This window comes from Nicotiana sylvestris, chromosome 4 (genome assembly GCF_000393655.2).
Source record: "Nicotiana sylvestris chromosome 4, ASM39365v2, whole genome shotgun sequence".
Taxonomy (NCBI): domain Eukaryota; kingdom Viridiplantae; phylum Streptophyta; class Magnoliopsida; order Solanales; family Solanaceae; genus Nicotiana; species Nicotiana sylvestris.
Window position 1 is genome coordinate 163,393,493 of NC_091060.1, and position 27,180 is coordinate 163,420,672.

A 27,180-nucleotide genomic window follows, 5' to 3' on the forward strand; every position below is an offset into this window, starting at 1 on the left:
TTATGTTTCGATGTCGTTCCTTCAAGCATAAATGATATCATATTGAACAAACGAGCTCCGATTTCTTTTTTGATTGAAGCATTAGCTCCGTATCGTAATTACGGACCCGTAGCAAAAAGAATGGTCGAATTGGACATCGTATGAGGATTTTATGGTTATTTTACTAAGAATTAGGTTGCTAGATTTTTCAGATTAATTACGAATTGCCACTCACGGCGTATTTAAAAATCTGCACTATTTGCAAATATTGAAACCGACATATCTCATTCATTATAAGGTCAAATTGACTAATTCAAAAGTCTAACTTGACTAGAATTTTACAATAAATCCATTGGAGATATAAAAAGTGAGTTTCGGGATCATTTGACATGAGAAACGAGGCAGAATAGCTGGCAGAAAAATATATAAAATAAGGATTTGTTCATTCGGTTATATTTTAAGTTGGGGAGCTCGGATTTGAGCAATTTTGGAGGAGATTTTCTTCATAGGGATTGGGGTAAATGTTCTCTACTCGGTTTTGGTTATATTTCATGAATCAATCTTCGTTTTTGGGATTTGATTGATGATTTCAAAGTGAAATTGAGGGAGTTAGGGCTTGAGTTTTGGAGAGTTTTAGGTAGGGATTTGAGGGATCAAACGGAGTCCGATTTTGATAAATTTTATATGGTTAGACTCGAGAGAGGACAAGGTTTATTATTCTGCTATTTTTGACTAATTTCGAGACGTGGGCCTAGGTGCCGGGTTTTGGTCGGTTTCAGATTTTGACCTATTTATGTAGTTTTTCTGTTGGAATTCGATTCTTTAACCTATGTTGATAGTATTGTTCTAATTTTGGTTGGATTCAGAGCTTTTGGAGACCGAGTCGAGGGACGAGAACATCTCGGAGTAGGATTTTACGTTGTTGAGGTAAGTAACAGTTTTAACTCTGGCTTTGAGTGTATAAACCCGGAGAAATTGATATCATGTGATTTTTTGGTGGTGTACCCACGCTAGGTGACGGGCGTGTGGGTGTAATCCTCGAGGGATACACCTCGAGAGATTGAGACTTGGTCCGTCCTATGAGGCCTCATGGCCATCATCTGTGTTTACGTAGTTACTTGTTGTTGAACTTGTCTGCCTTTATGCTAGAGATCATGCTTAGGCTTTATTCATGATCACTTTATTTGTACTAAGTCATAGAAATTTTTATACGTGTTTACCTCAGTCTTTATTAATTGCTAATATGCTATGATACTTGATGTGGGCTGTGTCCCCTTATTTGTTGATGATTGTGAGTCTAGTGAGGTACATGACTGAGTAAGGCCGATGGCCTGGCTGTGAGGATATTAATACCATAGGGCATGAGTTGTCCGCGTAGCACGTGAGTTGACAGTGCGGGTTCAGGTATTGATACTATAGCGCGTGAGTTGTCCGCGTAGCACGTGAGTTGACCGTGCGGATCCAGGTATTGATATGATGACACGTGAGTTGTCCATGCATAGCGCTTAGGCTTTGGGAACCCCTCCGGAGTCTATACACATCTCCAGTGAGCGCAAAGTGTTGAGTGTATTGAGTGTTGAGTGTTGAGTGCAAGTGCTGAGTGATGGAGTGACGTTGCTGTGAGGTTGCATTTACTTTTGCTGTTGCTGCATTTATCTGTTAGATTTTTTTGTGGCATTTACTGAGTTATGGAATTTACCTGTTTATTCTTGTTATTTTTAAAATTGTGAAAAATAAATAATTGAACTGTTTTGCTTAGCTCGTCACTACTGCTCAGTTCCTTAGTTATTTCTGTTACTACTGAGTCGGTTTTACTCATACTACACCCTGCACTTTATGTGCAGATCCAGGTGAGTTAGAGCGCGGCGATCGTTGATTTCAGGTCAGCTATCTGTGGAGATTGCAAGGTAGCTGCCAGCGTCCGCATGACCTTGTTACTCCTCTTGTCATTTCTTCTTTTGGACAGTTAGACAGTTTATATATCTTAGTTTATAGTTTAAAACACTCATGACTTAGTGACACCCCGATGTTTGAGGCTCGTTTTTGTATTTTTCTATATTATATTTAGAGTTGATTCAGTTTATGTAAAATTTAAATGTTGAAATATTTTATTAATTTCTTATAATCAGTTTAGTAGTAATATTTTGGGAAGTAGGCTTGCCTTGTAACACGATAGGTGCCGTCACAACTATGGTTAGATTTTGGGTCGTGACATTTTTACTAAATATTTTTTAAGATAAAATCCATCTTAATTATAATTATACAAAGTAAATAAAACAAACAAAACTATAATATTAAAACTAAAGAGTTGGAACGAGTTTACCGAATTGACGAACAACTTGTTGAAAATTAATTATCGTTGAAGACTTGAATACTTCAATTCACCAACTTCACAGTTTTCACACAAATTGCAACAATAAAGTAACCAATTTTAGAAGAAAATTAGAGAGAGATTGATAATTTTGTGAGAATAATGAAAGAATGAGGGGGTATCTATAGTTGAAAATAGGGAAAAAGTATAATTATAAAAAGCTTGGGGTTAAAATAAAGTTGGGGGATTAAATGACTATTTTACAAAGCCCAAACGGCTATTTTTGCAGGCCAAACGACCATATTTTAAATGACCCAATAGTTAGATTTTTTTTTTAAAATGTAGCCATTGGGCCCGTTTGAGACCGGTTAGGACCGGTTGAACCGGCCAACTTAGGACCCGATCCGGGGCCAAACGGTCCTGGTCCTACGGGCTTCTTCAATGAACCGACCCACTTGGGCCTGCACCTCCCCTGGTCCCGGGTTTAAACTGTTAGGCCAGTTTAGGCCCACTACCCATATGGGCTCGCAGGCCCGGACCTAATCGGCCCACATTCTAGCCTTACCCGCAAATAACGGGAGAGATTCAAAAATAGCCAGATTTACAAGTGGTTATTCAAAAATAGCCACAGTTTCAAAAGTCATCAAAATTTAGCCACTTTTCATGTAAAGATAAATCTGAACGAAAACTGTTCAAAATCTGAAAAATACTCTAGTATATTATACTGGAGTTACATCAAAGTATACTGGAACTCCAGCATATTATACTGGAGTTTGGAGTTCCAATATACTTTGCTGGAACTCCAGTATAATATACTAGAGTATTTTCCGGCAAAGTATACTGGAACTCCAGTATATTATACTGGAACTCCAGTATATTATACTGGAGCCAGCAAAGTATACCGGTCAAGTATAATAAGCTGGAAGTTCATGCTCAGGTGCACCGAACTCCAATAGATTATGCTTGACCGGTTTCTGTTGCAGCAAAATAGTGGTTATTTTTCAATGACTTGACAAACGTTAGTTATTTTTGAATGACCAATCCGAAAACTGACTAGACAATGCTATTTTAACGCAAATAACATAATAGGCTCCGCCCCTTAGTGGCCGGAAACATGTAAAAGTATGAAAGTGATGTTTGCCTTCTCGCCTTTGGAAATTGCCACGGGATTAAATGCAAATAGCTTTAGTAAATATGGCAAGTTTTTGAATTTCTATACTGAGCAAATAGTGAATACAATCTTTTTATGAAAGCAAAAATTATTAACTTGATCACTTGAGTATAAAATCTTGAAGAAGATAGAGAGTTTTCAAAATAGTACTGTAGTAAAGAAAGAATTCGTTTATGCAAAGTGAAGTTTTAATGAATTTAACGTGTTAAGAATGCAATTTTACAGAGAAAAATAGTTATTGGTCTTCACAACTTCTTGTCTAAAACTTTTATCGATTATCATATTTAAATAATTTTCTAACAATTTAAAAATCTTCTGATGCTAACAAATATTTTGTAAATAAACAAAATATGTTTGAATAAAAGTGTCCATACTAAGTTGATGTCATTGACAAAAAAGTAATAGGAAGCCCTTCTTTCTAGTTAAAAATTTAAATGCACTTAGAGACAATATTTACCAAGGTATAAATAAAAAGCATTTTTACAAGAGGAATGACAAACGAAATTGCAATGGAGAGGATAATTCAGGGATTAAGAAAATATTATGAATAAAATAGTAAAAATAAGAGTGATTACTTATAAGTTGAAAATCGATTAGGTTATTTGATCCAATTTTAATTTCATAGGTACTTTTGATATTCATCAATTGCGTTAATAAGTCATAAAAAAATGCTACTGTAACTGATTTTACCCTTGGAACAACTTATACTATGTTAGACCTAAGCACTTTGTGCATAAAATTTGACATATTTTCACTCGCACGTGTGGACCTCGATCGAGAAAATTATTTGTGATGAAAATTCCGAAGCTGCAACTTTTCTGTTAGTAGTGTTATTTTCGAACTAGCCAGCTGCTGTTCAGAAAAAGTTAAATCCTAATCAAAATTGTAATTTATCGAAGTACGTTGAAAAGAAAAAAGTAGAAAAAAAAAAAAAACAAAGTATGTTGAGAGGGTATTCTAGCATGCATAGGCTTCCGAAATCCTTTGAAATAATTTCTTAGTATTGATTAACTCATAAGGAAACATAAATTAAAGGACAAGTTGCAGAGAGTCTCCCCCAACTTATATTAAGTACGATTGACTCTTCCTATTTTAATTGAGGCACAGCAAGACGCGGAACTAGCCTGTTAGGTGCATGTTCGATCGAATTCAATTATTTTTACTTAAATGTTATATTTATACTAAAAATTATTAAATATAAATAAATATTTAATTACGAATACATTAATTAAGATAATATATGGATTTCATAAAAAATTTAAAACCCATAAATTTTAAATTTTGATTCCGCCTCCGACTTCACGTATCTCTCTTGCTCCTTGCCGTATCAGTAGTGTTAGAATTAATGAATTCACACATAAACACAACAAAGATGCTCTGATTCACAGTTCAAACAAATCCATATTACTTATATTATTTACTAATATATAGAAGAGCGGGAGAAGCAGGTCGAGGTCGTCATGTGTGCTTGCCTATAAAAGGGTATTCTGGTAATTTCAGATTTAGTTTTTAATTTCCCTTAAATCACCTGTAGGCGCTCTAACAATGACAACAACAAAGTAGTTATGATGGGCGCTTGGGTTCCTATGTTGCTGGCACAACGCGTGGACTTTCATGTAACATCTGATCACTTCATACTATCAGTCATAACACTATCTCAAAGTTCCCATCTCTCTGAACACCTCCATGAAATCTCTGCTTCCTCTCGCTGCTATTGTTTGTCTATGCTGGTCCTCATCCTGTGCTTAGAGGTCTACGATATTTCAGTATGACAGATAGGTCACTTTCTATCTCTATCTGTTCATCTTCTTTGTTTTTCTTTGTCTGCCTTCTGATTTGTATCTTTCAGAGAAGAATTAAATAGGTAATTTCAAAGGCCAGAATTGAATTTGCTCTGCTTTTGTCTTTCTTCGCTCAGAATTCCATAACCTTCTTCTTCGCTGTAAGAAAGAATTGGAGTTTGACTTGAATTTTTGTACTTCGTTAGTTGCTAAATTGATGTAATCACATGGTTCACGGTCACCGCTGATCTTCGCTCAGAATTCCTTGGGCTTCTGCTTCTTTGTTGTACCAGAAAATTGGGTTTTTGCTTGGATTTTTGCAGTTCGGTGGTTGCTCAATTGACATACTTTTTTCATTATATGTAATTGTAATTGCTTTATTTTTGGGTTCTTGCTGATTTATTGCTCGAAATTAAATTGTAATTTTATGTTAATTTTGTGAAATTCAAAAATACCTTGAAAGAAATTGGGATTTCCGTCTACTATCTAACTATTCTCCATGTTTGTTTATGTTTGAAGGTTTTTTGTATTTTGACCAAGAGTTATAAATTGGGGATTTAGAATGGATGAAGGTTACTTTGTTGGATTTAAGCAACAATTTTAGTCTGATATTGATGTATTTTATTTTGTTAATTTATTTCATTTTGTTATTCTGAGTTTACATGAAAAAAGTGAGTTGGTTCTTAATTGTTTGAAAGATTTGTACATGCTTCTTACTTTCGAGCTCAGTGATTAGTAGCTTATATATACAAATTCGATAGAACTTGTTTGGTGTTTTTGGATTTGTATGGTGCGGTAAGTGTATACTTGTAACTTTTAATATTCTTTCCTAACAAATCAATATTCTCTCCCCTACCCACTATTTTTCTGTAAAGGTCAGCCTTATATTTTGCCTTGCAGCAACAACAACAAAGTTAGCAGCGACAATATTTATGATTTCATGATTATTGTGTATATTACTTTCTTTTACCTATTATCTGATTCCTACACTAATACTGATGTTTTAAACGTCAATATCACACGGGGTAATTTGTGTTGTACCCAATTTTCGCTCTAGAAGAACCTGGTTCTTCTAGGTGTTCTAACTACTACTATTTGCGGAATAAAAAGTACATAAAATAAAGAACACAAATATTTTTATGTGGAAAATACCCGGCTCAAAAGGTAAAAAAACCATGACCTAACACTAAGTAGGATTTTCCCCAACACTTCACTAAATCACTGAGCCAAAACAGCATTTACAAAACTCTTTGTAAACCTAAGGATTACCTCTAATCCAGCACACAACCTCAACTGTTGCGACAACTTCAAGTTAGCCTATAACTTGAACTCTCAAAGTACCTAATACAATTGCTTCTATGAAAGCTGAAAAGGTAGAAATTTAAACCACCTACTACAATTGAACTAGAATAAGAAAAAACACAATGGAACTGGTTCTTCTATCTCGTTCAAGTAGCTCCAGGAGTGCACACCCAAATCTTACATAAATTGCTTGCAAAATCGCCTTGCTCTTTTACTTTCAATTTAGTTTAACTTCTGCGTTTGTGCCACCCTCTAAAAGAGAACAATCACTATTGTTTAATAGGTTACAAATCAGAGTTTGATTGGGATTCAATTTCTGATCTTCTATCGTAGTTGAGCCCTTGACGATATCAAACTCTAACACTCTCTTTATCCGGATTGTGTTCTCTTCATATAAGGAGACTTTCTCCCCTTATCCAATATGCAACCTTTTCGATCAGATCAGGAGATATTGCTGCTTGATTAGTGGGACTTATCTCCTTCACGTGCATCTCACATGTATAAGTTGATTATGACTGTGCTTCACATGATGGACCTGGTTCATGACTGAGTTCATTTGTCATTCTTCAAAACTTTACCTGTTCCTGGGCCAACAAATTCCCCCTTTTTGATGATGACAAACTCTGTGCTTTTTACTGATCAAAGAACCTGTAATAACCCATCTTAACCATCAAAACTAAACTTAGAAAATTACTTATAATCAAGGACCATGTTAATTAGGTTATAAATACCACTTATTTCAGCACAATATATCTTCCCCCTTTTGGCATCATCGAAAATTTGCATACACAATGTGAATTCCAGATTTTAATAAGTACTCATAGCCACTAGGGCAACTGCAAGTGCAATCATGGTGCAATCATCAATAATCAAACAAACATATTTAAACTATCAAGGTCAGAATAAACATTGAACAAGAGAGAACAACAGTTGTCATTGATAGAGATATGTTTCTACAAACAAACCACAAAAAGAAAGAAAAACATTAAAACCATGAGCAAAAACAGAAAAATCCCTAATCTGGGTCACTGGGGGTTACTAAAACTAGTTCAGGAGACAGAAACTAGGAGTCCTAAGGCTTGGAGGAACTGAAGGGTTGAGTTTGGAGAAGACTCAACATATTCTGAAGAATTCCATCATTCTTCTCCTTTTCTTTTGCAAGCTCAATTCTGAGACTATCCCTCTCAGCTTCCACTTCAACCACACGAGCCTGGAGCCTATCAATTTCAGCATCCTTAGCAGCACATTCCTGAACCAAAGTCCTATCTACTGTTGTTGTGTGTCTTCAGAGATGAACCAGGTTCAACTGGGATGACATTGACTGGATAGTCACAAGCAAGAAAAGTTTTGACGCCAAAATGTTCTTTGCTTGAGGCCATTTCCCATTTCTTCAAAGGCACGTTCAGCCTGTCCAGAACTGTGGTTAGTATGAAGACATATGGAGTAGCATGAGCCTTGGAGCCATTGATGACCCTGTTTAGCAATTTGACAATGAGGGCATGCTAGTTGATTTGCTTTCCTCTCTCAAGGTACTCCATAAGAACCATGTCCATGTAGTTTGCAGTATGTCTTCTCTCTTGTCTGGGCAGTAGTCACTTGTTGACAAACTCAAACACAACTTTGTGCTCAGGCCTCATCTCACTTTTCTGCACAACCCTGGCTTTATTCACATCCTCTGAATCACAAAACCTCTTGGTGATCTCAAGAGCAGTAGGTAGGGAGTCCAGGCATGGCCACCTTTGCCTAGTGTAGTCATCAAACCCTTCAGAGGGTATATCCAGAATTTCTCCCAGTTTCGCAGCATCAAATTGCACTGGGACTCCCTTCACCAAGCTACTGACAACCCCATCCTTAACAACAGCATTAGCCATGAACTCAATTAGTTCATTTCTGGCTAGTCTCCCATCCATCTGAAGGACCATATCCTTCCAACATTGAGCAGTTAAAGAGTCAATCAACCTCATCATCCCTAGTTCTACCAGGTCCTTCAACAATCTTCCTTTCAAAAATTTTCTCCTGCCAAAGATGACAAACTTGTCCTGTTCCTTCTCGGATTCCTCTTCTTCTTCTTCTTCTTCTTCTTCTTCTTCTTCTTCTTCTTCTCCACTCCACTTTTCATCATCTGAAACTTTTGCTTGTTTAGCTTCCACTGCAGATCTTGTCCTCTTGGCTAGTGAGGGTTTAGTAGCTACAAGCACAGAGGAAGACTTCGTGGAGGAAGTCTTTGGTTTCTTAGGCGTGGGTGTAGGAACCTTCACTGATGTACCCCTTTCCTGATGGACCTGTTCCATTTCCTCAACAGCCACTGAGGATTCTGCAATCTGTCCCTTTCCTTTGTCTATTTTCTTTTTCTTGCTTTCTTTTAAAGCCTTTTGTAGATCAGCTTCACTTTGTTTTACCTTGCTTCTTGTAGCTATACCCCTAGGCACTGAAAATCCAGTAGGAGTTTGGGATGAGGCTTTTCTTTTCTTGGATGGCTTGAGAGCATTTGAGGCTTTTGGTGTGGTAGCTTTGCATTTCTTTGGGTCATAACTTGCCCCAATCTTTCTCAGTAGATCAGATAGGGTCTCTTCAGTAGATGAAACAGGTTCATCTATCTTTTTGCTCAGATGAACCAACCCCTCAGCAGCCTCCCCAAACCCACTTACCCCTGATTTCATGCCACTTCTAACCTCTCTTGTGCAACCCCACATATATCAAGAACTGCTCCCTTCCCATTTCCCCTCTCTTCACCACATGCACCCTCTATCTCTTTTTCCTTTTCAGACTTCTTTTTACCTCCACTCTTACTCGTCTCAGCCAGCTTAACATCCCTACTGGGTCCAACCAGAACAAACCTAGTTTCTAAGTTTTCAATAATAGATGAACTTACCTCAGTAGGGAATTCTTGAGTCTTCTCAGAGTCAGAAGACCCATGTCCATCTCCCTCAGTCGCGGATTGAAAAGATTCAGTCTCAGAGCTAGAATCAGAATTTTGAGCTGGGATTTCTTTCACTTGGCTAGCTTTCAACCTTTCGTTTAAAACCTTCCTCAGAGCCCCAGATGCTACAGTTGTTCATGCAAGCATTTTCTGCCTTGGAAACCTAGGTTTTGGAGATTCACTAGGTGGAGTAGATGAGGATGAATTTGAAGGAGACTGTGGTGGATGGGTTCCAGGATGATCTTGTGGGTTAGACATGGTTGTTGATTTCTTGAGAGAATTTAGGAATTTTGGAGAGAAGGGAAATTGGAAGTGAAGAAGTATTTTTGACGGTTTTGGAATTATGATGAAGGATGGAGAAGTGATGTGTATTTAAAAGAGAATTAGACAATTAATAGGTAACGACAACTTTTTCAGAGGTCAATTAGAAGTCTAATCAAACTGAAATTCCAGACTTTTAATGATAGATTTGGCTTCCCTAGACATTAGGCAAAATTTACGGTGTAGAGTTCTAGATGGACGAAACTGGTTCAATGCTTAACAGATATAATTTTCTAGGAATTTGACAAGTATAAGACTTCTGCTCATGATTATAGTCTTTCTAATTGTGCAGAGTATAGAAAACATACCTGAACTTTCATATGAAATCATGCTGATAAACTAGGTTCTTCATTTTGAACTCTCTTGAACATGCCTCAAATGCCATAATAGAGAATTTTTTTGCAAGAAATCAGTGAATCATATAAACACATGACACATGAGTATACTAATTAAAGTATGAAGCTGAGTAAAAATTAATTTAGATATTTACACACAGTTAGTTTTTCTAGCCAAATAATTTTTTTTTCATTGTGCATTTTGAGTTGTACCTATTAGGTGATCTTAATCATCCCTAATTCCAACCTGTTCCTCTCAAAGTTTTCTCTACTTAGTGCTTTAGTAAAGATGTCAGCAATTTGCTTATCAGTAGCATAGAATTCTATGGAGATCAAACCTTTCTCAAAGTTATCTCTTAAGAAGTGGTGCGTAACATCTATGTGCTTAGTCCTCTTATGATGAACATAGTTTTTTGTCATACTTATAGCACTAGTGTTATCACAGAATATAGGAATACAACCAACTTCAATGCCAAAATCTACCAGCTATTATTTGATCCATAGCAATTGAGCACAACAAGAGATAGCAGCAACATACTCAGCTTCAGTAGTGGATAAGGCCACTGAATTTTGCTTTTTGTAGCCCATGACACAAGACATGAACCAAGGAAGTGTGCCATACCTGAGGTGATTTTCTTATCCACTAGGAAACCTGCATAATCGGCATCATCATATCCTACTAGATTGAAATTACTACCTTTTGGATACCAAAGGCAAAGGTCAGTAGTGCCTTTCAAGTATCTCAATATTCTCTTGACATCAGCCAAGTGGGATTCCTTTGGATTTGCTTGAAATCAAGCACAAAGCCCTACACTGAAAACAATGTCAGGTCTACTAGCAGTAAGGTACAAAAGAGAACCAATCATTCCCCTATACAACTTCTGATCAACAGATGAACCAAGCTCATCTATATCTAATTTTGCGAATGTTGCAATAGGAGTGTCAATTTCTTTGGATGTTCCTTCATGGTTTTGTTACTGAGGAATAGGTTCATGGACAGGTTCCCTCGAGGTTTGAGGATCAGTTCCTCTCTAGTCAGTTCCCCCTGTCATGTTGCCCTAGGTGGAAGGACCTGTTCCATCACTTGTTCCTTCTTACGATGCATCTTCAGGCTGGACTGTGGTTTCACCATTTGAATTCTTATCATCCCAATCTCTTCATTATCTTGTTCCTGCCTCTCAAAGAGAATGTTAAGTTTTAAAAAAATAAGATATACATTTTTCTACACATATAGTTCTTTTACTGTATATCTTATAAGCTTTACCATGTGAAGAATATCCCGAGAATATTCCCTCATCACTTCTGGGATCATACTTACCTAGGGAGTCTTTGCCATTGTTGTGCACAAAGTAGTTGCATCTAAATGCCCTAAGATGGGATATATTTAGCTTTCTCCCTTTAAGTGACTCATAGGGAATCTTCTTAACAAGAGGCCTAGTCATGCAACTATTTATGATGTAGAATGCAAAAATTCAGCAAACTTAGCATTTTCAAATTCAGTTCCATGGTCAGACCTAATTGATGCAAGTTGATTACCTAGTTATTTCTGAGTGTTTCTAACAAAAGAAGTAAACATGTCAAATGCTTCATCTTTAGATGTTAAAAACAATGTCTAAGAAAATCTCGAGTAATCATCAACAAGCACCATCACATATCTTTTACCACCTCTGCTTAATGTTCTCATTGCACTATAGAGATCCATATGGACCAGTTCCATCGTTCTGGTGGTGTTTACCACTTTCTTGCATTTAAAAGAGCATCTTATCTGCTTTCCCCTTGCACAAGCCTCACAAACTTTATCTTCCTTGAACTTGATGTTAGGCAGCCCTATCACCAGGTCCTTGGAGACCAATTTGTTGAGTTGACTCAGACTTGCATATCCAAGTCTCTTGTGCCAAAGGAGGGGATCATTGTCCAACATACTTAAGCAAGTGAGTTCATTTTTTGAAAGTGTGGACAAATCTACAATGTATATATTGTTTACTCTTTTTTCCCTGCAAAACAATCTTATCAATGGTAAGATCAATAGCAAAACATTTGGTAGAGGTGAATGCTACCAAGTTATCTCTATCACATAATTGTGATACACTGATTAGACTGTACTTTAGGCAATCTGTCAAGTAGACATTCTTAATAGAGTGAGAATCAGTCTTACCTACCTTTCCAACCCCAATGATCTCACCTTTCTTCCCATTTACAAAGGAAATATTACCTCATTTGAGGTCCTCAAGTGAAAAGAACTAGTTCTTGCTTCCTGTCAAATGCTTTGAGCAGCCACTATCCATGTATCATATTTGGTTGCTCCCCTTCACTAGGACCCACAAAAGGAAATCAAAGGTTAATCTTAGTAACCCAAACTAGTTTGGGTCCCTTTCTATAGGCAAAATAGTGAATCAGATTCTTTTTAGCCCAACCTAGCAGCCTATTTTTCCCTTGAAAAAATTCTTTATTCTTTTGACTAGACTTTTCTTTTGCAATACATTCACTTTTATAGTGACCAATTTTACCACAGTGTGTGCAAATTTTGTTCTTAGGAAGTGTGAGGTACTTGCTTTTGGGATCCCACTTAGGTGTTTGAGTCCCATAACCAAGTCCTCTTTTGTCGTTACTGTGATGTTCTTGTAGCCAGGAGAGTGCATCAAAAACCTTATTCTATTTGCAAGTTTTGTCTAGTTCATGTTTTACCTTCTCTAGATCTTCTTTTAATACTCTTATCTGCTCATCTTTCCTGTACAGCTCATCCTTCACTTTTCCTAAGTTTTCTTCTAGGGTGAGATGTGTGTGATCAACTTTCTTCTTTCCTGTTCCTAGTTTCAGTTTTAAGTTCTCAGACCTAAGTTCTAGGACACTAGTGTCAAGTTCAAGAACCTGGTTCTTCAACTCAGTATTTTCACTTTCACTCTCATTAGCCTTAGACTCTAGATTTTTGCACTTGGATTTTAGGATCATACATTCCCTAGACAACTTTTCCTTTTCATTGTTAATTATCTCAAACTCATCAATGAAATCCAGCAAAAGTTTAGACAACCTTTCTTTAGACAGGAATTTAATCTTGTCTTTGAGATGAAGAATACTTACCTCTTGTTCATTATCTGATTCTCCGATGGCCATAAGTGCTTGTTCATCTCCAGCTTCATCTTCTGAGTCCTCATCTGATGTTTCTCCCCAGGTAGCAACCATAGCCTTTGTTGATCCTTTGTTCTTCTTGGGTTGAACCTGCTCCTTCGTTCAGCTCTTTCCTTCTTCCATTCAATTTCCCATTGAGGGCAGTTTTTGATGTGGTGATCAGTCTTCCCACACTTGTAACACCCCTCATTGGTTTGTTTTTCAGGAACCCTTGGTTTTTTGATGTCCTTGGTTTGTTTTTCAAGGACCTCTTCCTCTCATTTGGTACTTCTTGAAGTCCTTTGTGATCATGATCATTTCATCCTCCTCTAGATCAGCACCTTTAGTGATTCTGAATGTCAGACTCCTTTCCTTCTTGGGTGCATCCATCTTCATGGTTAGCCATCTAAGTTCATAGGCAGTGAGATTTCCAATTAGCTCATCCAACTTAAGAGTGGCAATATGCTTTAATTCCTGAATGACAGTGATTTTGCTTTCCCAAGTGACTGGCAGAACCCTAGTCAAAATTTTCTCAACTTTGTCCTCTTCAAGAATAACTCTTCCAAGAGACTTAAGTTCATTTGTCAGTGTGGTGAACCTTGTATACATCTCCTGGATGGTTTTCCCTTCCTTCATGGTGAAATTGTCATATTGAGAATATAACAGTGTTCCTCTAGGCCTCTTCACTTGAGGTGTTCCTTCATGAGTCACTTGCAAAGTATCCCAAATTTCCTTAGCAGGGGTACAATTTTGAATTCTATTATACTCGTCTGGATCAAGTCCACACACAAGCCATTTCTCGCTTTAGCATTCTTTTCCCATTTCCTCAAGTCCTCAGCATTGCAGTCAGCTCTTGTTTTTGGCACATCTACTCCTTCAACATTCTTCTTCATGGTAGCTAGGGGACCATCAATGATAATGTCCCATAGCTGATAGTCTTCTCCGATGATGTGATCTCTCATCCTATTTTTCCACCAAAAGTAGTAGTGGCCATTTAAGAGTGGAGTCCTATCAGTGGATTGCCCTTCCCAATTTTCAGGTGGTGTGCTCATCTTGATCTGTTCCTAATATGTTAGCCTCTTCAAGGATAACCTGCCTGATACCAATTGATGTTTTAAACGTCAATATCACACAAGAGGGGGGGGGGGATTGTGTAGTACCCAATTTTTGCTCTAGAAGAACCTGGTTCTTCTAGGTGTTACTACTACTGTTTGCGGAATAAAAAATACATAAAATAAAGAACACAAGTATTTTTACGTGGAAAACACCCGGCTCAAAAGTTTAAAAACCACGGCCTACTACTCAGTAGGATTTTTCCCAACACTTCACTAAATCACTGAGCCAAAACAGCATTTACAAAACTCTTTGTAAACCTGGATTACCTCTAATCCCGTTGTAGCACACAACCTCAACTGTTGTGACAACTTCAAGTTAGCCTATAACTTGAACTCTCAAAGTACCTAATACAATTGCTTCTATGAAAGCTGGAAAGGTACAACTTTAAACTACCTACTACAATTGAACTAGAATAAGAAAAAACACAATGGAACTGGTTCTTCTATCTCGTTCAAGTAGTTTCAGGAGTGCACACTCAAATCTTACATAAATTGCTTGCCAAATCGCCTTGCTCTTTTGCTTTCAATTTAGTTTAACTTCTGCGTTTGTGCCACCCTGTAAAAGAGAACAATCACTGTTATTTAATAGGTTAGAAATCAGAGTTTGATTGGGATTCAATTTATGATCTTCTATCGTAGTTGAGTCCTTGACGATATCAAACTCTAACACTCTCTTTATCCGGAGTGTGTTCTTTTCATATAAGGAGACTTATGTTCTCTTCGTATAAGGAGACTTTTTCCCCTTATCGAATATGCAACCTTTTCGATCAAATTAGGAGATATTGCTGCTTGATCAGTGGGACTTATCTCCTTCATGTGCATCTCACACGTATAGGTTGATCATGACTGTGCTTCACATGATGGACCTGGTCCATGACTGAGTTCATTTGTCATTCTTCAAAACTTTACGTGTTCTTGGGCCAACAAATAGAATACTTAACATATACTTCATAGGCCTTTTTTACGCACTACCAGATATAGGAACTAGGTATATCTGTGCAAGCGTTTGTATTACAATGTTAATTCAACTTCTCAACTACCCTAATTTGCAAGTATTTTTCCTTGTTAATATTGTACTCTTTACACTGACAAACTGTATTTATCGAAATGAAACATGCTCTAATCCAAAGTGTTGGATTCTTTGTTTGTTTGATTTCGTTCCCCGTACTAACTATGTTAACAGTGAGATTCCCTACAATGTCGATGAAGGAATCCCAGAGAAGGGGCTTCCGAAGATGGGGCAGAACAAGCTGCTTTTTTGTGCTTCCATATCTTTCTCTGCTGAAGGTAAAATTTCTTCATATGGATGCTTTCTTGATCATTTTACTTGTTTGCAGTTTATCTTTATAATATGTAGCTATTTATCACGTTATACTAGAATTGCGACGTCTCACTATGGCAGAAGGAAAAGTAGACAAAGATTCAACTGGAGAAGTTTTGGACAAGGTTCAACTTCGAGATGATTTAACTGGAAAAGTTATCAAAGATAATGACCATGACCGAATTGCTGTAATTAAGTTACTTTTAGTAGGGTGATTTTCCTGATTTAATAGGTAAACCCATAACTCATAGCCAATTACTAAAGATTTCAGGGGAGTTAATATGTTCTCTGCTTTTGTCACTATGCTTTAAAGAAGGAAACGAAAAATTGCTCATCACTTACACGTTCTTTGTTGTGCTCTTTATGTGTCTGATGATATGCTTTAAAGAATAAGAATGAAAAATTAGCAAGGTGCAAGTGATGGTCTATAAACAACAATGTCTTTAGTTATATGCTTCCCTCCAAAGTAGGATGAGGTGCAAATGAGTCAGAGTAGGGCCAAAATGTTAAAGCGGAACACAAGAAATAGAGTTGGAGGGCCAAAATGAAACATATAAAATAGAGTTGAAGGGCCAAAATGAAACATATAAAATAGAGTTGAAGGGCCAAAATGGAATAAGGCAAAGATAAAGTGGCAAAATAAAAAATGGTGGTTTATATGTATTTGGCCTATGAAGAAATAGTACCTTTTGTGGTTGTTTTTATGCAGTATTTTAATTTTCAATGATAAAAGGTCTGTGCTGCTTATGCTGTTTTCAAAGTGTAGTCTACACCTGGTTAGGTCAATTCCTTCTTAGGCATAATGTTTAACTGCACATGCATACTTGAAATATCTTAATCGTTTCAACTCGCTACAGATTGGTTTAATTAGCTTTCACGTATACTTATTTTAACATCTTTGCTCTTTTAATTATAAGCACAATGTTAATCATTTTATTTAGAAATAGTTTGATAAACATGAATAGGAAAGAAAATGTGCAGTATGAATTATGGGGCAGTTAAATATATTGGTACTTTTTCCTTATAACATTTGGTCAAGCACTTGAAATTTGCTGGTTGCATGTTTTTGAACCTTTGCCTTCTACATTTTGGCAAATAATTTTTTTTTGAGCCCATAAGTTTCACAATTTACTTGGTTAATCATAAGGAAAATTTACAGTCAACCACTGCAGCTCTAAGATAACATACTCTAACTTGTACTATACCAATTCTGCTCCAACTTCACGCCTCTTTGTTGGCAAACACACAAACCAAATCTTGAGAATAGAGGTCTGAAAAAGTGTTATATTCATACTCATTCGACGCCTATAAAGTTGATAGTCACAGAACCTATAACAGCGTGGTAATGCATTTAATTTATATTTTCAATTTCAGATGTTAAGATTACAATAGTTGTCGGATTATTTGAGGCTAGAACTGTACATTGCTCAGCTGACGAGTAGATGGAACACTATTCCGTTGGCATTAAAACACTTGAAAAAAACAGGCAGGATGCTTAATATGTTGGGCCCGTGATCTTCATCTAGTATTTTTTTTTTTTACTATATAGAAGAGCGAGAGAAGCAGGAGAGGGTCGTCATGCTTGCTTGCTTTTCAAGAGCAATTTAGTCATTTTATGCGAAATCATTTTTCGAATAGTCTATTATATCCTTAAGATTGTTAACTCAGTCGTCTCAGAATAGGATTATATAGTAATTTCCACCAGACAACCTGACATCACCGATTTTCTATGAAATAAATGGGACCCACTTAAATTCATTAAATCACACAGCTTTTTGAAAACTATTACTGTATCAATTCCCTGACCATGTGGGCACCACGGTACTTTCCATTTCAATTGCTAAGCTGTCAACTTTTTGCTTTTCTCTAATGTTAAGGTTGTTTGAGGATTTGTTAAATCCAAATATTCAATAAGGAAATGCACATATTAATTATCTTAAACATAAAGTTTAGAAATGTAAATATTATGTATAAACTCCAATACATATATTTTAAAATAGGATCAGAAGTGCTAAAAGTTTTTCCAGATATATGACATTTCAACACATAGATTTTTAAAATCTTTGACAAAATATTTTGCATAGGACGTAAAAATATGTTCCTAGCAATAAGTTTTTAATATATTTGCATTTCTTTTAATTGTTTTTATATTTTTAATGAACATTTTTCCAAAAAAAGAACTTCCGAAAGAAAAAGGAAACAAGATCTTGAATAGTTGATACATTAACACACTTAACACTAAAATAATATATAGTAAAGCACATGAGTACTAATTTGTGATTTATTTACTTAAATCAAGTTGGAATTTCCTTTCGTGTGCTCCATTTATCTCATTTAATTCGATTTAATTAAAAGAGAGGTTCAGTCAATGCAAATGAGTAATTGTCATGTTTGACACTTTTCAGATCTTTGGTAGACTCTTTAGGAATTTTGAATAGAGAAATTTATTTTGTCCAAAAAGTTTTATATAGCATATATACCAGAAAGTCTCATTTTCCATTAAAAAGTAATACCTCTTTAAACGATCATATTATCCTGACTCGCTATGCTGGGGTATTTTTGTGACGACCCGACTAGTCGTCTCATGAGTTACCGATTTATTTTTTCCCATTTCTGCTTCTTTATGCTTTGTTTATCCATGTTATATGGTATCGGGTTGGTCGGATCGAATCCGGAATGATTTTGGTAAGGTTTGAGACACTTAGTCTCTTTTGAGGAAGCTTGAGTTGGAAAAATCAACCGGATGTTGACTTATGTGTTAGAGGGCTCGGATGTGAGTTTCGATAGTTCGGTTAGCTTCGGAGGTAATTTGGGACTTAGGAGCATGATCAAAATGAGTTTTGGAGGTTCGGAGTAGATTTAGGCTTGAATTGGCGAAGTTGATATTTTGGCGATTTTCGATTGGTAGGGAGATTTTGATATAGGGGTCAAAATGGAATTCCGAGAGTTGCAGTAGTTCTGTTGTGTCATTTGGGATGCGTGTGCAAAATTTCAGGTCATTCGGACGTGGTTTGGTTGGGTTTTTGATCAAAAGTGGAATTCAGAAGATTTTAGAAACTTAGGCTTGAATCCGATGTGTTTTGGTTGATTCGATGTTGTTTGAGGTGTTTTAAAGATTGATACAAGTTTTAATAAGGTTTCGGGATATATTGGTTCCTTTGGTTCTGGTCTCGGGGGCCTCGGGTGAGTTTCGGATGGTCAATCGGACCATTTCATGAAGTTTGGAGTTGCAGATTTGCAGGTTCAGCTGTTACAGAGATTTCCTCTTTGCGATCGCGTAGAGGCTTTTGAGGGGCAGTCCAGTTTGGTGTTCGCGATCGCGAAGGAGGAGTTGCGATCGCATAAGGTGGGGAAGTTGTTGATCGCGAATGCGGGGAGTTGGTCGCGTTCACATAGAGTTGAGTGGACCAGGGGTCTTGGAGGGAAGTTGTTCATTGTGAACGCGTTAGCCAGTCCGCGATCGCATAGTGTTGGGAGCTTGATCATCGCGTTTGCATAGGGTAAATTTTGGGAGCTGATGATTTGTGCTTCACGATCGCGAAGAATGTCCCGCGATCGCAATGGAGGAAATTAGGCTTGGGCAGAAGGTTTAAAAGGTCGTCTTGTCCGCGAATATGAGGTTAATTTCTCCCATTGTTGGTCGTTTTTGGAGCTTTTTGAAGGGGATTGAAGAGGGATTCAAGGGGAATCACTTGGAGGTAAGATTCTTGGACTTAAAACTCGATTCTAATGCGAATTCCACCTAGTAAATCATGGAAGTTAAGCCAAAAATTGAAGAACTAGGGCTTGGAAATTTAGACCTTTGATTGAGAATTTGAAAGACCATTTGAGGTCGGATTTCAGAGCTTTTGATATGTATGAACTCGTGGAGAGATAAAAAATCTATTAATGTAAAAATTATCGAATTCCGAGACGTGGGCCCGGGGGTCGGGGTTTGGTAATTTCGGGATTTATGTTGTAAATTAATTATTTTCGCTTGGGCTTCGTTCCCTTAGCATATTTTAACGTCCTCGTTCTGATTTTGGATAGATTCGACGTGAGTGGAGGCTGATTGGAGGGGCAAAGGCGTCGCGAGCTAGAGATTTGACCGGTTCGATGTGAGTAATGATTGTAAATGATGTTCTGAGGGTTCGAAACCCCGGATTGCACATCGTAGTGCTAGGTGAGGCACACGCTTGATGACGAGCGTGGGGTCGTGCACTATTGGGGACTGTGACTTGGTCCGTCCCGGTTGATAATTTTACCGCATATTTGACTGAAATCTATTTGCTATCATCATTATTTGGGCTGAATGCTATATTTAAGCTTCGTGCCAACTATTTCAACCCTTCGAGGATTTTTACTGGTATTTCCTCACTATTTTGACTTTATACTTGAACTCAGTCATGTTATATTTTACTGTTTTTCGTACTCAGCCATGTTTACTCTATTTTAACACTTACATGATCTTTTAAATGATATTTGGGTTGAGAAACATGTTTTACTACTGCCCGAGTGGCTTGTAAGGATTTTGACTGAGTAAGGCTGACGGCCTATATTGTGAGGAAATATTTGATACTGATTATGAGGCCGAGGGCCTGAGATATGTATGCCACGAGATGGCTTGATTGATATGGGGCCAAAGGCCTAGTGATGATGCCACGGGGTGGCTTGATATTGCGCTTGGGCCGTAAGGACCCCCCAGGAGTCTGTACACCCCCAATGAGCGCGGTACCCATTGTGATGTGAGATTGAGCCCGAGGGGCTGGTATTGTTCTATGTGATTGCCCGAGGGGCTGGTATTGTTCTGAGATGTTGCTCGAGGGGCGAAATTGTCGATACTGTGCTAGAGGGGCAAACCTTTATGTTTTTATTTTCTTAATTAACTGTCCATTACCTGCTTATTTGTTGGAAAAAGGCTTTTCATGAAATTACATTTGATATAAAGGATTTTGCCTATCTTTCACTAATTCACCGATTTTAAATGGTTTTACTGCTTCATTATAGAATGCTTTGTGCTTTACGTGTTTTCTTGCTTTAAGTCTTTATTTACATTTGTTACTCACTGAATTGGAGTACTCATTTTACTCCCTACACCCCGTGTGCAGATTCAGGTGTTGCGGATCCTGCCAGTGCGAGTTGAGAGCTCCTGACAGATATTGGAGTCCACGAGGTAGCTGCTTTACGTCCGCAGTCCCGTGTTTCTCCCTCTTTATCATTTCTAACTCTTATCAGACATTTGTAATAGTTTGTAGACCTTTCAGACTTGTATTAGATTTTATAGATGCTCATGACTAGTGACACCCCGGTTTCGGGACTGTGTTGGGGTTATTTTCCATAAATTATGTTTTTAACTGCTTAAACCTTGGTTTAGTTGATTATGCTTATTACTGTTTCTTAATGTTTAACTGCTTAAAGATTGAACTGGGAGTAGTTGGCTAGCCTTGTTGTAACGACCTGATCGGTCGTTTTAAGCTCTAGCGCGTCATTCAATAGTCTGAGGCCATGAGCAGTTTCATTTCAGGTATTATGACTTGTACGCGTGATCGGAATTGAATTTCGGGAAGTTCGGAGTTGATTTGGAAAGAGTATTCTCATTTCGGAAGCTTTAAGTTGAAAGAATTAACTAGGGTCGGAATTTGGAGTAAACAACCTCAGAATTGGGATTCGAAGGTTCCAGCAGGTTTGTATGATGAATTCGGACTTGGGCGTATGTCCAGACCGAGTTTTGGAAGACCCGGGAACATTTGGCGCTTATTGTGGAAGTTAGCATTTTGGAAGAAATTTCATAAGTTTGGGTTGAAGTATATTTCAGTGTTATCGATGTCCATTTGGGATTTCGAGTTAGGAAATAGCTCCGCATCATGATTCTGGTGTTGGGAGTGCGATCGAAAGTGAATTCGGAGGTCCATGGGTCATTTTGGAGTCATTTGACTAAAGATAGAAATTTGAAGGTTTTTGAGAAATTTGACCGGAAGTTGCCTTTTTGATATCGAGGTCGGAATCCGATTTTGAAAGTGGGAGTAGGTCCGTAATGTCAAATATGACTTGTGTGCAAAATTTGGAGTCAATCGGACGTGATTTGATAGGTTTAAACATCGAAAGTAGAAGTTTGAGATTCTAAAGTTCATAAAGCCTCGATTGGAGGCCGATTCATGATTTTAGCATTGTTTGATATGATTTGAGGCCTCGAGCAAGTCCGTAATGTGTTTTGGGACTGGTTGGTATGATTGGTTGGGGCCCCGGGGGCCTCGGGTGGATTCTGGATGGTTAACAGATCGAATTGGAACTTGAAGGATGAGCTGAAGGGGTCTGGTTGCTGGTGTAACCGCTTCTGCTGAGGGTTCACCGCAGAAGCAACCCCGTAGAAGGGGTTAGAAGTGAAGGAGTCAAAGGCCATAGGCGCGAAGGAATTCCCGCACCTGCGTGATCGCAGATGCGGTCGGTGCGGCGCAAAAGCAGGCTAGGGCAGCTGGAGGAGGACCGCAGAAGCGGTATTAGAACCGCACCTGCGGAACCATAGAAGCGGTCAAGAGGCCGCATGTGCGGAAAGTGCTAGAGGCAGTGGGTTGTTTTAAAGTCGGGATTTGGCCATTTTCTTTCATCTTTCTCTTGGCTTGGGCGATTCTTGGAGGGTTTCAAGATGGGTTTTCATCATCAACAACAAGGTAAACTATCCCCACCTATCTTGAGTTAAATACATTGATTATGTACGGAATTGAGCATGAAATTGGTAGAAATTTGGGGTTTTGGTGGAAAGACCTAGAAATGGTATTTTTGGATTTTTGCTGCGATTTTGGGTAGAAAATTGAGAGTAAATTATATATTTGAGTTCGTGAGATTGTGGGTAAACTTATTCTTTGAAAAACTTTGGAATCCGGGCACATGGGCCCGAGGGCGTATTGGTCAAATTTTCGATCGGGGTTAGGAATTGTTATAAATTGGATCGTTACGGGTAATTGAGTATGTATTAATGGATTTGTATTATTATTGGCTAGCTTTGGAGCTTTGTACATCGATTCGAGTCTTCGGAGGACGAGGAATGCTGATAGTGGATCTTCAGAGCGAGGTGAGTCTCCTTTCTAACCTTGTAAGAGGGAATTGTCCCCATAGATAAAATAATTGGTTATGTGCTCCTAATTGTGGGGCCTATGTACGCATGAGGTGACGAGAGTCCGTGCGTAGCTACTATTATGCTATTGTCCGGGTAGTTTTGGACCCAAAAACATGCTATACTTGGAATATCTATAACCTTATTGACAGTTGATTGCTTAAATCCTATCGAATTGGTAAATGAATTTCTAAAAAGAATTAAACTTCATTTTTCTAAATTGTTAAAAGAGAATTGGTTTTCTTTGGATAATTGTTTTCTGATGACTTCTTGATTGGTTATCTGTGTGTGTTTAAATTCTGGAACGGGCCGTACGTCCTCGACATGAATTGCGCATGCTTGTATTGCTTGCCTTGAAACTTATTCAAGTTGTTATTGCCTCTTCCCGGTTTGAGAATATTTTTCTAAACGATGAAAAGGAATTTGGATATTTTCTATCTAAGAAAGAATTTCTTACTTGCTTCATTCCATTGAATTACAATCATGTTTATAAAAATCACCGATTTACTATATTATTGAGATAACATTATTGGACCACTAGTAAGTGTCGAAGTCGACCTCTCGTCTCTACTTTTTCGAGATTAGACAGGATACTCATTGGGTAAATGTTGTTTTCGTACTCATACTAAGCTTGCTGTGCATTTTTGTTGCACAGGTTTATGAGTGGCGTAGCGGCATGGTTGATACAGAGACTTAGGTGAGTTGCATTTATCGAGATATCCGTAGCCAGTAGAGTCTCTTTCAGAGTATTGTACTGTATTTTCATTTCTGTCCACTTGTATTCTGGACAGTTAATGTATTTTATTTCATTCCTAGTAAATGCTCATGCACTTGTGACACCGGGTTCTGGGATGATTATGGGGTATCTTGTATTAACTTCTTAACATTATATTTGATTTGAGGCGATCATCTTTTACTAATAAAGTTGATGGAAAATCATAGTTTTCAAAATTATTAAACGAGAATTTAATTAAGTATTCTGGTTGGCTTGCCTAACAGCGGTGCCCGGCGCCATCACGACCCTTAGTGGATTTTGGATCGTGACAACATGGTATCAGAGCACTAGGTTCCCTTAGGTCTCACGAGTCATGAGCGAGTCTAGCAGAGTGTTGCGGATCGGTACAGAGACGTCTGTACTTATCTTCGAGAGGCTACATGGTTGTTAGGAGTACTTTCCTTCTTGATTCCTCATCGTGCGATTTGATTCCTTGAGGCTTATACCCTTGTTTGCTTCCTACTCAATCTTACGCGACGCGAACCGCTGATTATAAATCGAGAATTGAAGGATTGTAATGGCACTATAGATGTGGTACGGGATGTTTCTCCTGGTACTGTTGATTGGGATATTGTCGTTGCCTTGCATGAGGATATCTTGTTGTTTCAGCTTAGTAACAGTATTCCTGAGAGCTTTGATACTATGCACAGATCATTATGATTGCTCATGATTGGTTATCACATAGTATTGACTTGATGGTAGGATACTTGTCTATGTGTTGGGGCGGTGAATAATTTGAAAGGAAGTCTACCCAGTGCATGATTCAGAGATCTGATATTTTATTTCCAGCGGAGGAAAGGCAATTGGCCTATGAATGTCCAGATTTGGGGTGATGGAGTAATGAGACTTGGTATTTTCAAGCGTGGTGTAATTTTCATCTGCGATGTAGTGTCGTCATCCTCGATTGTATGTGTTAAGTTTACTAGTGTTATGGTCTTCTGCAATTTGCCTTTGGGGTAAGGTTTTATGAAATAATATGGGAGAAACGACTGTCAGAGATCGCGGGGTACGATGGTTCAGGATTGAAACAGTGTTTCTAATGTTGATGGCTCGAGAAAGATTTTCTTCGAAAAATTTTAAGGTTAGTAGCGATTTGAGGGTTCAAGTGCTGCAAAGATAGGTTTTATTTAAGGCAACAACTGAGTAGCGAAGAATGAGAAAGGACATGTGGGGAGTGTCAGGCGGTGGTTAAAATTTCTAGAAGGCCAGTAATAAGAAGCAAAGGCCGAGTAGTCAATTAAAGGGGTAAGTTCCGCCAAAGTGGGAGAGTGGCAGAGTTGCGTGGGGGCTTTGTGGTAGGATGACTACGCACCTTAAGGAGAGTTTGGAATGATTTGGGAATTCTAGTGATTGGTGATTGGGGTCTACGGATTTAATTTGAAGTATGGGCTATTATGCGGCAGAAGATTTGATATAACGGGAAGGAGCTGCTTGAAATGAAGAAGGATACAACATAACTTTGAATGGGAAGGATGTTGCCACACATTTAATTGATGTCCACGAGGAGTGAATGGACTGCTGTAGCTAGAGAGTGACCTCAGACTCAGGATGGATCATTGATGTCGCAGTGATTATACCCCATGCAACAACGTTGGAAGATGTCGGAGAGTGATTTCCACAGGGGGTTATTCCCTATGAGCAGGTTAGCAGTTGCGTGGTTGGCGAAGCTTCTGTGAGGAATTCTATTGGTTATACCGCAAAGAGATTGGTCGTGCGAATGTGGTTGATGATTTAGAGTATAAAAAGGGGTTTTACAGAAAGATTCTGAGAATTTTTACGGTTGATTGTGCATGGTTATGTCAATAAGAGATAAGGAATCCTGGTGAATTTCAGAGTTGTGTAATAGTGGCTTCAAGCAAAGTGGAGAGTCCCACCACCTACGATTGGGTTATATCATTATCTTCTTGTGAGGTTTCGGGTTATCGGCATATTGCTAAGTTTTTCTCAGCTATGGGAAAAGAACATAAGTGATAACTTGAACAAAGGAATTGTTAGGAGTGTGCTAAGGTTGGACTTATTGGCTCATGTTCAGACTTGGGGAACGATTCAGGATTTATGCCTTGCATAGATGCGGGTTCCAAGGAAAGTGATTCTGCCGAGTGCTTCGTCGAGAGGGTATTCATGTGCTAGAATATTCATTGAGTTGATTACATTCGGGGCCGAGTCAGAGCGGGTGGCTCTCAACAACGGTCCTAGTGAATTCAAAAGTTAAAGTGTGGTGCCTAATGATTTCGAGCCTACAAGTACGGTTAAGAATCAAGCTTTTATAGCCACTTATGAGAAGAGGCCCAGAATGTTCTATGATGTTTTGACTTGCAGTGTATCATTTGGGAGGTATGAAATGGTTTGTTGGATTTGAGACAACATGGTCTCGTGATTCAAGGTCACTCGGGATGAGTACGGATGGAGTGAGCTGTGTGTTGAATGGTGTTATTATTATTTCAAAGGTAATCAAGGATAAAGTGGACGAAGATAGATTGGCTAGCCATAGTTGAATTGGCATATTGCTGGTAGTGATCAGTTTCTTCAGCGTGATCAAGTTATACAAGTGATTTTTGACGGTATGTGTAAGGCTTGTCGGCCGTCGTAATTGATGTTATTCAGAAGCATTCTACTGTTATGGCCTGTTATGTGGAGGCGGATCCCGGAAGGGATTTGGTGGCTTAGACCACTACTTAGAGATTTGCATATTCCACGATTACGAAAATTCACCTGTGTGTTGCTATGGTTCTCATAAAGTGAGTTAAGTGAAAAGTTTTTAACGAAGCTTCTATTAGTGGTCCGAAGTTATGATGAAAAAGAGTGTTCTATCCTATATTGGCATGTTGGGTGCAGTGAGTGGTATGGAGTTTGAAGTGAGGATCAAGGTTGCAGTTCGGTGTTGGCAAGGATGTCATGAGCTCGGATGAGCAGAAAAGGAATTTCGATGTTTAAGGTAAGTTGGTATTGTCTTCAGCATCACCTGAGATCAGTGTTTTGTGAAAAAGGCTTTGCATCCTGGTTAAGGATTCTTGATTGCTTTTCAGCGTTAGTGCGGCTAGTAGTTTCGATGTACAGACCTGTTATCTAATACGGAAGGTTGTGGGAGCATGTCCCACGGGAAGGTTGTATAAGTGTGGCATGTAGTCACTTGATTAAAGAAGTTAAACCAATTATGAATATTGTAGTGATGTCGTTAAATTGAGAATTAATGCCTGAAGGGCGCTCGATCCATTGGGTTATGGACTGTGGAGGATTACTCCGGTTATGATGGTTGTTCTTGTGTGTTATGAGAAAAAGGGAGTTATTATGGACCTTTGAAAGGTTATTAGCCTAGTCCAGTGCGATCAGAATCAGTTTGAGGTCTGTGGATGGATCAAAATGTGAATATAGGCTCTATATTAGACCAAATGTGTTTATTTCAGCAATGCGCTCTTATGGAAGAGTAGTCGGGGTACTATTTCATCGCCAGCTATTTTATGTAATGATATATCGCATCGTATGGGTTGTGAGATGGCTTGGTGAATTTCTTATGTGATGAGGTTCCGCGTAGATATGATGTTATATGAGCAGGATGGCTCTCGAGATTCAGATTGTATATCGCACCCCAGTTGTGCTTGAGTTTTGTAGCCTATGGCGCTATATGTCTCCCTAGGGATGGAATTATGAACTTAG